A 14,969-nucleotide genomic window follows, 5' to 3' on the forward strand; every position below is an offset into this window, starting at 1 on the left:
CTATTTCCATCAAGTTCCTCACCCTCAAGATGTGCTTCCTCCTGGCAATAACAACGGCTAGGAGGGTAGGAGAATTGCAAGCGCTCTCTGCCTTTCCTCCTTATACCAAGATAATCGATGACAGAGTAGTAATGAGAAGTTTACCATCATTTCTGCCGAAAGTGGTCTCAGAGTTTCATAAATCTCAGGAGATTATTCTTCCCTCTTTTTGCAATGAGCCGAGACATGAAGGGGATGTCAAGTTCCATAACCTTGATGTCAGAAGATGCCTCCTAGAGTATATAGACTCTACTAAGGACTTTCGTTCTACAGAAAATCTTTGAGTCCAATTTTCTGACCCTAATAAAGGCAAGACTGCTTCTAAACCATCTATTAGTAGATGGATCAGGGCATCAATTACATGCCTATATTACATGCCTATACAGCCTATATTACAAAGAATCAGGATCCACCTTCCTTTTTTTCAGCTCACTCTAACAGAGCAGTGGCTTCTTCCTGGGCAGAGAAGGATGAAGCCTCTTTGAACCAGATCTGTAGGGCAGCTACATGGTCCTCAAAACATACTTTTTTAGAACACTATAGGTTGCAATTAAATCCTGTTGCTGATCTTTCCTTTGGGCATAAAGTCCTTCAGGCGGTAGTTCCGCCCTGATTGGTTACTATTCTATTAAGTCTCCAGGGGTGCTGTCATGAGCGATCAGGTAAAGATAGATTACTTACCGGGTAATCTTTTTATCATTTGCTCATGACAGCACCCCTCATTTATCCCGCACTAAAAAAAAAAAAAAAAAAATTATGTTGCTTAATGAATTTAGAGAATGGAAATAATTTTCTATAATTGTTGGCTCCTCTGGAGTACTTTACTTTGAACTGAGGTGTGGAGAGGTGTGTCCCTTTTTATGTTCCCAGGCTTCCTGTCCTGCGGTGGGAGGTCCTCTCCAGAGGTGCTTTCTTGAGCAAATGAAAAACAGATTACCCAGTAAGTAATCAATTTTTTGTTACATTTTGCAGTCAGGGCACAGGGGATTATGAAACATTTACACTACAGATCTCGTTTATGAAGTAATTACCACATTAGCAACATTATGAATACTTCATCTATAGAATGGTTGCACTGATTTTCACCCAGAAGTGTTAGAAACCGGGTCACCCGCTCTATCTACCTGTATATTCAGGTTAGTGTAGGTGACCCTAATGTCAGTTTCCCTTTAAAGGTCTATGTTTGCTGTCAATTAATTTACATCCCAAAGTCTAAAAAAATTTTTCTAGAGGATTCTATAATTATAATCGGTGTTCTATGACATAAAAAGCCCAAACTCTGAGTTGGAAACCTTTACGTACACAGAGTAGGACTACTGTATTTAGTAAGTATAGTGATGGTGTATGTGGTCTTATTTCACATTCAGTATGTGTGCTGGGGCACCCTTCTGTGTCCATATATTGGATGTAATAAAAAAAATGAAATGTGAACAGAGCCGTAAGAGCGTAATTTTTATTTTTGTACATTTATAATAAAAAAATGTAAAGGGGTATTCCACCCTTAGACATCTTTTACTCTTTTCAAAGATAGGGCATAAGAAGTCTGATTACGGGGGTCCCGCTGCTGGGACCCCCCGCGATCTCCGTGCGGCATACAACATTCTGTGCCGGGTACACCTTCAGTCTCGGAAATGCTGGCTTTCCGAGCCTGGATGTGACCTAATGCCATGCCCCCTCATGACATCAAGCCACCCTCCCATAGACATAAATGGAGGGGGCGTGGTGTGACATAACAAGGGGGCGTGGTGTGACGTAACATCTCCGTCAGCACCCTTTAAGTTTCATTTAGGGACTGAGGGAGTAATGTCATGGCCATGCAATGCTCCACTGGAAAAAAATAATATGCAAAAAAAATTAAGAATAGGGCTTCCTTTTCGGTGCCACCTTCTAGAAGAGCTTCTTTCTTGGGGAATCAATGGCAGTGATCAAGCATTTACCAATAGGTGGCACCAGAGAGAAAATTCTCTTCCTTCTGGAGGAGAGCTGCTTTGTTGTAGTTTTCTTTAGTAACATAATTAATTAACATTATATTTTAATAGTTCGGACATTTACACACGCGGCAATACCGCGCATGTTCAGTTTCTTAGTTTTTTGGTTTTTTTACATTTTTTTATTTGAAAAATGGGAAAAGGGGGTGATTTTACCTTTTTATTAGGGAAGGGTTTAATGCATGTTTTTTGTTTTGTTTTTTTGATCGTTGATGCAGATTCTGTACCAAAAATATTACACATTTTGGAACACAAAATTAGTGAATAAGGCAGTGTTTCCCAACCAGTGTGCCTCCAGTTGGGAAACACTTGAGTAGGGTTTTAAAAACCTAATTTACATGTAGAAGAAAAAATAGGGTGAGATTTTAGGACATACTTCGTATTTTTTCTCTTTTTTGCCATAGATGTGTCAATGCATCTGTAACATATTTGCATTAAAATAAACGTGTTACACGTGATGATTTTGTCGTAGGTGTACATAAAAATTCTACTGTACACCTTCATGCATAACAAATGAATAAGAAATGAAATCCTCTCAGCTCACCTCCTCCACGGTCTGCAAGGACTCGAGCCCGGCCCGGCTTGATACTTGTGAGTAAATGAAAAAAAGGTGGTCCAGCAGTACCTTTAAAATGTTGATCCTTTAATGAGCTTTTCTTTAAAATACAGAGCACACACCATCCACCATCACCTGGTCAGCAAACCTCTCCTATGGACGCGTTCCGAACGCATACGTGTTCTTGATCACGCGTCCATAGGAGAGGTTTGCTGACCAGGTGATGGTGGATGGTGTGTGCTCTGTATTTTAAAGAAAAGCTCATTAAAGGATCTACATTTTAAAGGTACTGCTGGACCACCTTTTTTTCATTTACACACGTTCATGTACCCTGAAGCTAAAGTTATCATTTTTTGCAGCCATATCAGAAGGCAAAGTAGCCAAATAAAAACTGAGACCGGTTATAAAGATGCCGGTTTCTTCTTGTTTAGAAATGCGGGCGCTGCGGCCATACTGTCTACTAGAGTGAAAATACTTTTCAAAGAGTCATCAGGCATGCTCTGCGAAATTCGATATTTCTGTAAGTTGAAGTTAGTGAGGAAATCTGCCGTCGGAATAAGCAGTAACCTGTGATTTATGACGGAATGTCATTATTTTTTATTGCGAATACCAGTCCCTTCCCCGAGCTCCTATCTTATTATGTCTAGAAAATAAAATATATTGTGGCAAAAAAACACTTATTCTTCATGTAATTTGTCAGTGGGTCAGGATGTCTGCTTTTCATTTTAGCTAAATCCAAGATTTGTTAATTGACAGCTTAGTATGACAGTCAGGGATGTTGTCATATTAGCCCAGCTTAAGCTTGAGTATAGCTTATATATAAATTATTCTGCCTATTGATTGATTTAATACACATTTTATGGGGTTACCCTTACAGCTATTCCCCCCCTACCCCCACCCCATGGTATCGAGGTCCATAATCTCCATTACTAACCTGGGCAAATATGTCAGCAGATCAGGTATCCCTGTTGCATAGTTATAGGTAATATTATAGTAAAAATTGTCTGCACAGTAATAGAAAAAAATGTTGTCTTGCATAAAACAAGAGCTTGCTGTCAGCATGGGGTACTGGGAAGACACAGAACTGAATATTATTTATACTACAAACCAAAATGGAAACTCCGTGCCTAAGCTGCAGGAGGAAAGGTTAAAGGAGAACTCCAGTGATTTTTTTCCCATTAAGGTTGTCTGGCAGAATTAAAATAATAAGCATTAAATTACCTTCTACTGCTTCACCGGTGCTGCTAATATCATGGCCCAATTCCTCCGACCCTGGTCGTCATCTGATTTTTGGTGCCCAACATGTCACATTGCAGGTAAGCTTATCACTGGCCACAGCTGTGTTCTGCCTTGGCCGGTGATCAGTTGAGCAACAGTAACAGGCCTGGGCCCCTCCTTCTTCCTGATGCCGGGGCCCGTTACATGACACTCGACCTATCACCAGCTGAGGCAAGACATCTCTGCAGCCGGCGATAAGCTGACCCACAGTGTGACGTGTCGGGCACCAAAAGCAGAATGAGGACCTTGGCCGGGGAACGGGATGGCAATATTTGCAGCAGCAGGGGAGTAACGGAAGGTACGTTAATGTTTAATATTTTCAGTCCGGCAGCCCAGGCATAATGGATAAAAAAAAAGTTAACCGGAGTTCTGTTTTCCTTTTAATGCTTGGCCCCTTTAAGAGCCTTAAAACACAACCGATCAAAGGATTTAGGAGGAGGAGCAGTCAGGGCAATGAAGAAAACGTAGAATCACACCAAACATGAATGCATAGCATGGTGTTTACCGGTGAAGGAAACTACCTTTTACTAGACTTAGTATATAAAAACAATCAAAGGTTTATTACTGACAGCACGTCAGGTTTGAAGGACCTGAAGAAGAGAGGGGAACCCCTCAAAACGTGTTGTCCGTGTAAACCTTTTATTGCTTTCACACACGAAGTCTGGTGGTAAATGGCGATTTTTTTCGCCGGTTAGCACCGTCCTACACATCGGTGTTCAGAGTGATTCTCTAAATCCCTTATCATTGTTTCTCCATTGATATAACTGAGGAATATTAACCGAACCTATATCTGTCCCAAAAGGAAGAGTAATCCATCTGTAGACAGCTATTTCGGGGGTGCTTGTCCCTTGTCTACAGATGGGTGTCTCTTTCTTCTGGAGGGTATTCTGATGTGGCTAATGATCCCCAGTTATTTTTTCATGGCTCTTAAAGGGGTTCTCCAGTGCTTACACATCTTTTCCCCTATCAAAAGGATAGGGGATAAGATGCCTGATTGCGGGCGTCCCGCCGCTGGGGACGCCCGGGATCATGCACGCGGCACCCCGTTTCTAATCAGTCCCCGAATCGTGTTCTCTCCGGGACTGATTACAGGCGACCACGGGGCCATCGACGTGTTACGTCACGCCTCCGCCCCCGTGTGACGTCATGCTCCGCCCCTCAATGCAAGCCTACGGGAGGGGGGGGGGGGGGTGACAGCTATCACGCCCCCTCCCATAGGCTTGCATTGAGGGGTGGAACGTGACGTCACACGGGGCGGAGGTGTGACGTCACACGCCGCCGGCCCAGTGGTCGCCTGTAATTAGTCCCGGAGCGAACATGCTCCGGGGACTGATTACAAATTGGGTGCCACGTGCATGATCCCGGGGGTCCCCAGCGGCGGGACTCCTGCGATCAGGCATCTTATCCCCTATCCTTTGGATAGGGGATAAGATGTGTAAGCACCGGAGTACCCCTTTAAAGGAGCTGAGAATGGACTGGCAAGGACCTTACCTCCAACAGGCACTAATGAGGAGAGCGGTTTTACACAAAACAAATATAGTACATGCATGTAAGGCTGTGTTCACATATATCCAGCGATCCGGCTCAGTGAATCCAGCCTAAAACTGCCCACAATTGATGGCAAGTGCATCAGTTGTCTAGGATCCGGTTCCCGTTATTTCCGCAGGCCAGATGGGGGAACATTGCAACACGCGTTCCCATGTGCAGCGTGTCAGGCAATCTGGCATCCAAATTGAGGTGCTGGATAAATGTGAACTGTCCCATTCATATGAATGGGATCATTTCTTACATCAATTTTCCTCCAACACTGGGAATTGTCTTGGCCCTCTGACATGCTGGGAATTGTAGTTTTGCAACATCTGGAGGTCTGCAGTTTGAAGACCACTGGTGTATATTGTGCCTGTGTTTGTCAAGTATGTAAAATTCAAGAACACAATGTATGAAAATGCAGGGGAAGGTATCGCAATGCCAAGTTTCAAGCAAAGTGTTTTTTCTTGTAAAGCTTAGAGCAATAAAATCTAATCCTCCTCTAACGTCGGCTATTATTTGTGCAACATGAGCCTGCACCGATTTCCTAATGATGGTCTTTGTAGAAGGGAGACATATGCAGATGATGGAACTGAAGTTTGGAGTAAATACACGATTTGCACTGCTTGCAGTTTAAATGGCTTAGTGCTGACGGGGCTGAAAACAGTGGTAAACTGCTTCTCATTAAAGTCACTCAGGCTGCATTTAGTAAACTTTATTCTCCCGTCCTCCTTGTGTGTCTTAATGAATGACTTATTTTTAGGGATAAAATAGAGTAGAAAAAAAAGCTTCCACTGATAATAGCAAGCAATTCATCCCTATAGAGCAGTGCTTTCCAACCATTGTGCCTCCAGCTGTTGCAAAACTACATCTCCCCGAAGGCTATCTCGACATGCTGGGAGTTGTAGTTTTGAAATGGCTGGAGGCACACTGGTTGGAAAGCACTAATTAAGTGAATTTGCCTCAGTCCTCAGTGCACAGAGCCCTGCTTGTCCTGCCCACCCTTCGAGACCACGAGACATACATGTATGTCGCTGTGCCCTAGTACTTAGCGCACAACGATGTTCATGTACACCTCCACGCAGTTCTACGATCCTCACGCCGCCTGACACGGTGATCAGAACTATTATCCATGAGGTCCCATCTGCTGATAAGAGAAGCTGGGATCTCTTGGATAATGGCAGACATCAGTGATCGCACTGATGTCTGCCATTAACCCTTCAGATGCCATGATCAATACCAATCACTGCATCTGAAGTATAGCTGAGGTTTACACAAACATATCGGCCCATATAGGAATTTTGGCCCATTCCTCCATGCAGATCTCCTCTAGAGCAGTGATGTTTTGGGGCTGTCGCTGGGCAACACGGACTTTCAACTCCCTCCAAAGGTCTTCTATGGGGTTGAGATCTAGAGACTGGCTAGGCCACTCCAGGACCTTGAAATGCTTCTTACGACGCCACTCCTTCTTTGCCTGGGAGGGTTGTTTGGGATCATTGTCATGCTGAAAGCCCCAGCCACATTTCATCTTCAATGCACTTGATGGAAGGAGGTTTTCACTCAAAATCTCACAATACATGGCCCCATTCATTCTTTCCTTTACACGGATCAGTCGTCCTTGTCCCTTAGCAGAAAAACAGCCCCAAAGCATGATGTTTCACCCCCATGCTTCACAGTAGGTATGGTGTTCTTTGAATGCAACTCGGCATTCTTTCTCCTCCAAACACGACAAGTTGAGTTTTTATTATAAAGTTCTACTTTTGTTTCATCTGACCATATGACATTCTCCCAATCCTCTTCTAGATGATCCTAATGTTCTCTAGCAAACTTCAAAGCAGGGGGACATGTCTGGCACTACATGATTTGAGTCCCTGGCGGCGTAGTGTGTTACTGATGGTAGCCTTTGTTACTTTGGTCCCAGCTCTCTGCAGGTCATTCACTAGCCCCCCCCCCCCCCCCCCCCGTGTGGTTCTGGGATTTTTGCTCACCATTCTTCAGATCATTTTGACACCACGGGGTGAGATCTTGCATGGAGCCCCAGATCGATGGGGTGGTCTTTTATGTCTTTAATTTTCTAATAATTGCTCCCACAGTTGATTTCTTCACACCAAGCTGCTTGCCTGTTGCAGATTCAGTCTTCCCAGCCTGGTGCAGGTCTACAATTTAGTTTCTGGTGTCCTTCGACAGCTCTTTGGTCTTGGCCATAGTGGAGTTTGGAGTGTGACTGAGGTTGTGGACAGGTGTCTTTTATACTGATAACATGTTCAAACAGATGCCATTAATACAGGTAATTAGTGGAGGACAGAGGAGACTCTTAAAGAAGAAGTTACAGGTCTGTGAGAACCAGAAATCTTGCTTGTTTGTAGGTGACCAAATACTTATTTTCCACCATAATTTGTGAATAAATTCTTTAAAAATCAGACAATGTGATTTTAGGGATTTTTTTCCCATTAGGTCTCTCATAGTTGAGGCCTCTCTCATCTTTTTAGGTGGGAGAACTTGCACAATTAGTGGCTGACTAAATACCATTTTGCCCCACTGCATTAGGACAGTGGCATCTCATGTCCCCCATTCTGTCGAAGCTGCCACATTCATCCCCAACTCAGTAGAGAAGTGGCAGGTGTGTGGGAAGTTACGTTAAGAGCCCATATTCTCCAGGGAAGTGTCCAAAGAGGTTGAACGCATTATGATGTATGGGAAGTTACAATAATTACAGCCTCTCTCATCTTTTTAAGTGGGAGACCTTGCACAATTGGTGGCTGATTAAATACTTTTTTGCCCCACTGTATGTATGTATATATATATATATATATATATATATATATATATATAGTGTGTATATATATAGTGTATGTAGTAAAGTGCACAAGTGCAATACAATAAAAAAAATTAATATGACTCACATCAGTCAAATAACTTATGGTTTACTTCTGTACATTTACCCTATGAGCTATGTGTAGCTAAAGGGGCGCAGAAGCAGCTGGCACAATAATGTTCAGGGGCTTGAAGGGGGCTCTACGTTCCATGCCACATAAAAAGACTCACCAGTATTGTGGTACCACATGGTTGTTGGTGGGTGCTTCAAGTATTTTATTAGGGTCAATCCATACAGTAGATCCAACATTTCAATGAATCTAGGTAAAACATAGACTATTTTTAGTTTGTCATACTGTACATTTGCGACTGTACATATGTCCATGTTTATTTGTACACACTTGCACGTTCCTATCCAACCCTTTAAATGTAAATATACTTGTTGCACATATGGATGCAGAGCTTATTGCCATTGTTTTTTTCAACTCCCTTTTCCACCTTGGGAGCATGAAGCAAAGTGCAGTCCCCACAAATTAGACCAATTTTAAAGTTTCTTTTTCTAAATTAATCCAAGCAAACAAAGCATTATAATTTAGCTTTCTGTGCTCGCTTCCCAATTGATTCCATTTGTGAGAAGGACTTCTGGTTGGTGCAATGGGGAAATCATTGGGAGTAAAATGTAGACAAACCTTGATAAAGACCAGACGGAATGACTGTGGTATCCTGCTAGACTCCTACACATATTGGAGCAATAAAAAATAAAACACATCAAAACCTTGCTCTTATTTCATAGGAAACATACTCTCCCCCCCCCCCTCCCCCACCCTCCTTTTAACTTTTTCAGCACCAGAGGGGAAGCTCCAAAAATTATATGGCAGGCCCCAGTGGGATTGAAAGGTTACATGCGATTTACAATCCTCTTGTATGTAGTGAGGCAGGAAATTCACAGTAACGGTGAAAGCCAAAGTTTTACAATGGTAATATTAATAGAAGAAAATGTAAATTTCAAAAAGGACCCTAGATAATTTATCTTAAAAAAAAAACCACACACTTAAAAAAAGACTTAAAAAAAAAATACTTTTTAATCATAAATACCATTGATATAGTATTATATAGAATTATATGACAGAATGAATTATTACATTTTATTTGCCTCCGTCAAATAATAATAATGTGTGATTGTACAGTAATTTTTTTACTTCATTTATTCTTTAATTAATTTATGTATGTATTTATTTATTTTTTAACATACTGATTTTGCCCCTAGAAATCAATCACAGCTCAGCTTTCATTTTACCAATGGTTTACCAGTAAAAGAATCAACCTGTGTTTGGTGTGAAAAAGTAAGCTACTTACTAATATAATGTTGTCAGCTGAGCTGTCTGCCTTGTAGCTGTGACATTAGATCACACTCTCTGAATGCAGTCTGCCCTAACCTCCCTTACTGGAAAGGACTATTGATATGAAAAGGGGAGCTCATATTAATACTCATTAGATTTTAAAGGGAAACCAAAAGGCTGTTACCCAACACTAAACACAATACACTGAGTTATGGGGTGGTTACACAGGAGTAAAATAATGTATTCCTTACTTAAATTGGTCCCACCGTTCTCAAGATATGGCCCACTTTGCTAGAGTGCTAATCCTGTTCAGTGCCCAATAGAGGCGAGAGCCGGCCCGCCGAGCTTCACTGCCTCCGTCCTTTACGCCTTCTGCGCTATGCCCGCACATCTTATGCATTTTCATTATTCTTCACTGAGTGAAGAACAATAAATACGTATAACATGATGAGAAAATATTTCATTTGAAAATCTATTGTTATATTCACAGAAAAAGCTTAAATGGGTATTCCAGGAATTTTTTTTGACTATGCTACAGGGGCTGTAAAGTTAGTGTATAGTATATAATATAGTGTCTGTATCTCTGTGTGACGGTTTTCTCACAATTTTTATGTGATTTTCACCCCAATATTTTAACAGAATACAAAATAACTGATGTCTCAGATAATGACAGGGAGCCTGTCTGCTTCAATGGGTGGAGGGATCGCTTGGTGAGAGAGAGAGATCAATCTGCAACTAATGCAACAGCTGTAGGCACCCTGATTGAAAACCACAGGTCTTTTGAATGGATGCAGCTCATTTATGTTTCAATGGGTGGGGTGGCTGATGTGTGGGAGGGAGGAAATTGAATTATGGGATTTGTAGGCAAAAGAAGAAAACTCAATCAGGAAATTCCAACTCACAAAAAGCTAGCCACAGTGTTATAGTAATCTCACAACATTTAGCCCCAAGACAAGCACAGATCCTTCCTAAGCATGTCCATTACTGTCTGCCAGGTACATACTAAAATCACCTCATGGTGGAGAACCCCTTTAACTCTGTAGTTATTGTTTTCTCCTTGGAATAAAACACTTATTTTTTTTTATTTTTTATAAAGCTTATAGAGGTAACATAGGTGTCTGGCAGCCCCTCCCCATGCACAAAGACACTCCCATGTACTACTTGTTGTTCTTGTCGCTAATATACTATTTAAAGCAAACCAGTTCTTTTACTTCTTGTATTAAATTAATAAAATTGTGTTCAATCATCTTAGTAAGTGATATAGCTGAACAAATAATGTGTGCTAAAGGACTCTGTTCTCCTCAGTTGCCCCTGTGATGTCATCTTCTCCTCTGTGCCTACTAACAAAATAGGCTGGAATCACGAGACTCTGAGCTGGCAGCGCATATTCCAAAGAATTTTCACAATTTTTTCATGTTCTAAACATTTGTAAATATTTTGGACTGGATTTAAACATTTATATATAATCACATGGGCTCCATAACTAAATGTTGATGGCGGCTGATCTGCTCCAGCAATTCATGTGAATTACCTAAATCCATATTAAATAATCCCTTTCAATGATTTAGATGGACATTTACATATACCATGCATGCTGTCCTTAGGAAACTGAACTGGGGATTTTCGTGAGCCAATTTCTTTTCTGTAAGTCATTAGATGCTCTGCTCCAGTTACCAGCCTTTCACAGTCTTTAGTACATTTCAGTGTATATGCTTGTATATATTCTATCTCTGGGTATTGCTGGTTTCACAAGAGCTCTGTGCAGGTGATGTATAATAGTAGTAGTATAGTATAGTTTTCTTATTTCTTATTATTTTTTCCAAGACTAAAACCGAGACACAGAACCAGCACAGCTGCTGTGTGTAGCAATTAAGTGCACTGTGTGCACTGACAACAGGAGCTTAGGCAGCGTTCACACCCATGTGTCCAACAATCCCTGCGGTGCTCAATCCTCTCCAGGTCAAGACATATGAAGCAAGAGAAAAGAAGAAATCAGGAGGCACTCACATTTAGATGGTGGGTCACGGCTTCTTTATTGTGGATGCGGCAGTCTGCTGACAGCGGCGTCTGACGCCAGAGCGGTGGATGCAACACTGTGTGTGACAATTGTTTCACGCCCCTCCGGGCATTTCTTCAGACTAACCCGCCTCTGGATCTTCACACAGGTAAGTACCTTCACCTTGCGTGACGTCACCAGAGGGGGAGGTAATTTGCGATACAAGATAAAACAGTTAAAAGCATAAACAGTGAATCCATGATAACTAGTTACATGGAGTGCTACAAAGAATTACAAAAGCACACTAAGGTCTAAGCGGTCATTTAACCCCAAATTTCCCTGAGCATTCAATTCCAGAATTAGCCTGGCTTCTCGTTGTAAAAGGGCTCTATGGCGATCTACTCCTTCCTTATAATTAACCCTTTCTATGCCCAGAAAATTTAGACTAGTGGGGTCTCCATTATTCTGTTCTAAAACATGTTCTATTAATCTGGGTCTACCGTGACCAGTTTTTAATGAATGTACATGCTCCCTAAAACGGATGTTTAAAGTTATTTTTGTGCAGCCTACATAAAACCTTTTACAAGGACATATTATGGTGTACACGAGGAAACTGGTTCTACAACACATAGTGTCTTTGAACTGTATACATTTGCCACCTATATTTACTCTTTTGTCTGTGCATAAATAACTGCACCAGTTGCACGTATTACACTTGTAATTTCCTGGTGGCAAAATTTTGCACAGCCAATCACTATTAGGTTTCTTTTCGACAAACTTACTTTGAACCAATTCGTCCTTAAGGTTTCTGGATTTTCTAAACGCTATTAAGGGTTTATTTTTAGTAAATTCCCTCCAATTCACATAATTTTGCACCAGGTACCAGTTATCAAAAATTGCCTTCTTAATATTTTTTTTTCTGCAATAGGGCTGAAATGGAAAGAAAAAGCAAAGGAGGGTGTATCAACTTTTTTTTTGCTTTTTATAGTGTTTTTTTCCCCTTTAACAGATCCCTCCTCTGCTGTTTAGAGGCTCTATCTAGAGCCTGATCCAAAACTTTCGCTGGGTAACCCCTGGCGATAAGGCGTCGTTTTAAGTCCAGTGCCTGCAATTTAAAGTCCTCATCTTTACTGTTCACTCTTCTTAGTCGCAAGAACTGTCCATAAGGGACAGCTCTTTTGACATGCTCAGGATGGTAAGATTCAAAGTGCAGTAGGGAATTGCAGGCAGTGGGCTTTCGATACCCTTTAGTTTTTAAAGTGTCCCCCTCCAAACAGACTAAGACGTCAAGAAATTCAAGTTCTTTACCTCCGATCTTATAAGTAAATGTAAGATTCATGTCGTTGGTGTCATTTAGGTCGGACACGAAGTCCTCAAAGGAGGACTCCGTGTCCGTCCACACAATGAACACATCGTCAACGATTCACCTGTAACAGGCAATTGACTTGAAATGTTTATTTTTCCCTTAAAAAATGAACCTCTTTTCAAAAGCTGCTACGTATAGGTTAGCCAGTGTACAATCCACTGGCGTCCCCATAGAAACTCCTCCGGTTTGAGTAAACCATTGCTCTCCAAATTTGAAGGAGTTCTCCATGAGGATAAACTCCAGGGAGTCACAGATGAAGTCAATATAACCCGTACTTTTGTCAGAGGCCTGCAGCAAGTCACATATAGCTTTAATTGCTTCCACTTGAGGGATATTAGTATAAAGGCTCTCTATGTCCACGGATGCTAGAATGCAATCCGTGGGCCATGAGAGCCCCTCTAATGTTATCAGAAATTTGTTAGTATCCTTAACTAAAGACGGAATTTCCGTCAGTAAAGGATGGAGGAGCCAGTCCACAAACTTAGAGATGGGCTCCGTTAGAGTCCCCACTCCGGACACAATGGGGCGTCCGGGTGGGGACTCCAACGTTTTGTGGACTTTTGGGAGAAAGTACCAATGGGCTGCTTTCATTGTTTTTGGTGTCAGTTTTTCGGCCATTTTTTTGGAAAGAATATTTTTCTCCTTATAATGACGTAACAGAGATTGTAGTTTGTTTTTAATTTTTGGAAGGGGATTGGATTTAACTTTTTGATAGAACCTGTTGTCATTTAATTGTCTATTTGCCTCCTCTATATAGTACCCTTTTTTCATGAGAACTATGTTGCCCCCTTTATCTGATTTTTTGATAATTATATTGTCCCTCTTTGTTTAGATTTTCATTCCCCCCTGGGTAGTGAAGGGCTTTGATGTTCTCAAGTACCCTCTGTTGAAAGAGGTCCAAGCCACTTCCCACCGCTAGCGGGGGACAAAACACAGATTTATTTCCCCCTATAAATTCAGGGACAGGTAGAAAATCGTCATGAATGGGGTCAGGCTCGTTCTCGCTCAGCAGGTCTATTAAGGATTCCAATCCTTCCAATTCAGCAGGGGAGGCTTCATTAAAAACACTAAACCCCAGTGCACCTATATTCACTGGAACTTCCCCTTCACATCTCTGTTGCTCGTACATTTTTAAATTCAATTTTCTAACAGTCTTAAACAAGTCAATTTCGAATTGTATGGGATCTAATTTTTCTACCATACAAAAGCTCCATCCTTTTTTTTAACAGACTCTCCATGTGTTGGTCTAATTGTAGGCCTGTTAAATTAATAATGGCTAAACCGTCCTGGTTCGATTCATTCTGTCCTTTCAATGCCTCCAGGATACTTTCATCCTCTTGAATTTTCCTTCTTTGCTTTGCCCGTCTTGTGTGTCCTCTCCTGGTCCTCCTCCTAAAGGGTGACTGGATTCCGATTGAGAAGTACTGGCTTCTGATGTTTTCCCAGGAATATTGCCTTTTCCTGATGAGCCAGAATTAGGGTCTTCAGTGCCGCTGGACTCTGAATCTGTTGTCCAATAGTCCGTTTTTTGTTGATATTTTTGTTCTTATTACGGCGGCCTCTGTATTTATTCTGGCATTTCGTGACTTTTGCATATGTGAAGACTTTGTCAGTATCGTAATCTGTCTTGTCTCGGATAAATGTATCTTTATTGACGTCTTTTATAACGGTCTGAATGGAGGTAAGTTTTTTTTCTCCATTTTAATTAGAAAAGCAGAGAATTGTTCCTCGGGAATTCTCACTTTTAACTCCATCTTAGCCTTAAGCAATTCGGCTGTTATCTCTTCATATTCTTTTTCATGCCGGGCTATTACGAGCTTCATCATATTTAGGGAGTATACCTCGTGTATTTTCGTCCATTCTTTCAAGAAAATGGTGTCATCTGTATAGAGGGCTGGCTCTTTGTAATTTCTTAGTCCTCTTGGGACTTGTTTTAGCCCTTTGGCAGAAAAAATTAAGAAGTTTCCTGACGTAAACTCTGGCCTCAGCGCAGCTACGCAAGACTCCGCCAACCAACGTCACAAAATCCGGGCTCAAAATCAAACAAAAAAGCCTCCAGAGTATG

The 14,969-nt window shown here is 41.5% G+C and overlaps 1 protein-coding gene and 1 long non-coding RNA gene across 7 annotated transcripts in view; one reads left to right on the forward strand and one right to left on the reverse strand.

The window, feature by feature from the left end:
* NBEA (neurobeachin) overlaps positions 1-14,969 on the forward strand; it is a 698,360-nt gene that overhangs the window by 366,955 nt on the left and 316,436 nt on the right. The window lies entirely within an intron of this gene.
* Positions 1-14,969, reverse strand: part of LOC130358543 (uncharacterized) — a 50,082-nt gene that overhangs the window by 27,175 nt on the left and 7,938 nt on the right. Inside the window, exon 1 of one of the 2 annotated variants that reach the window (XR_008889562.1) lies at positions 8,434-8,510. The exons of the other annotated variant lie outside the window; for it this stretch is intronic. This is a non-coding gene — a long non-coding RNA (uncharacterized LOC130358543). Of the gene's footprint in view, positions 1-8,433; positions 8,511-14,969 lie in introns of those variants that run through there. 2 annotated transcript variants of the gene reach the window in all.

This window comes from Hyla sarda, chromosome 2, assembly GCF_029499605.1.
Source record: "Hyla sarda isolate aHylSar1 chromosome 2, aHylSar1.hap1, whole genome shotgun sequence".
Taxonomy (NCBI): domain Eukaryota; kingdom Metazoa; phylum Chordata; class Amphibia; order Anura; family Hylidae; genus Hyla; species Hyla sarda.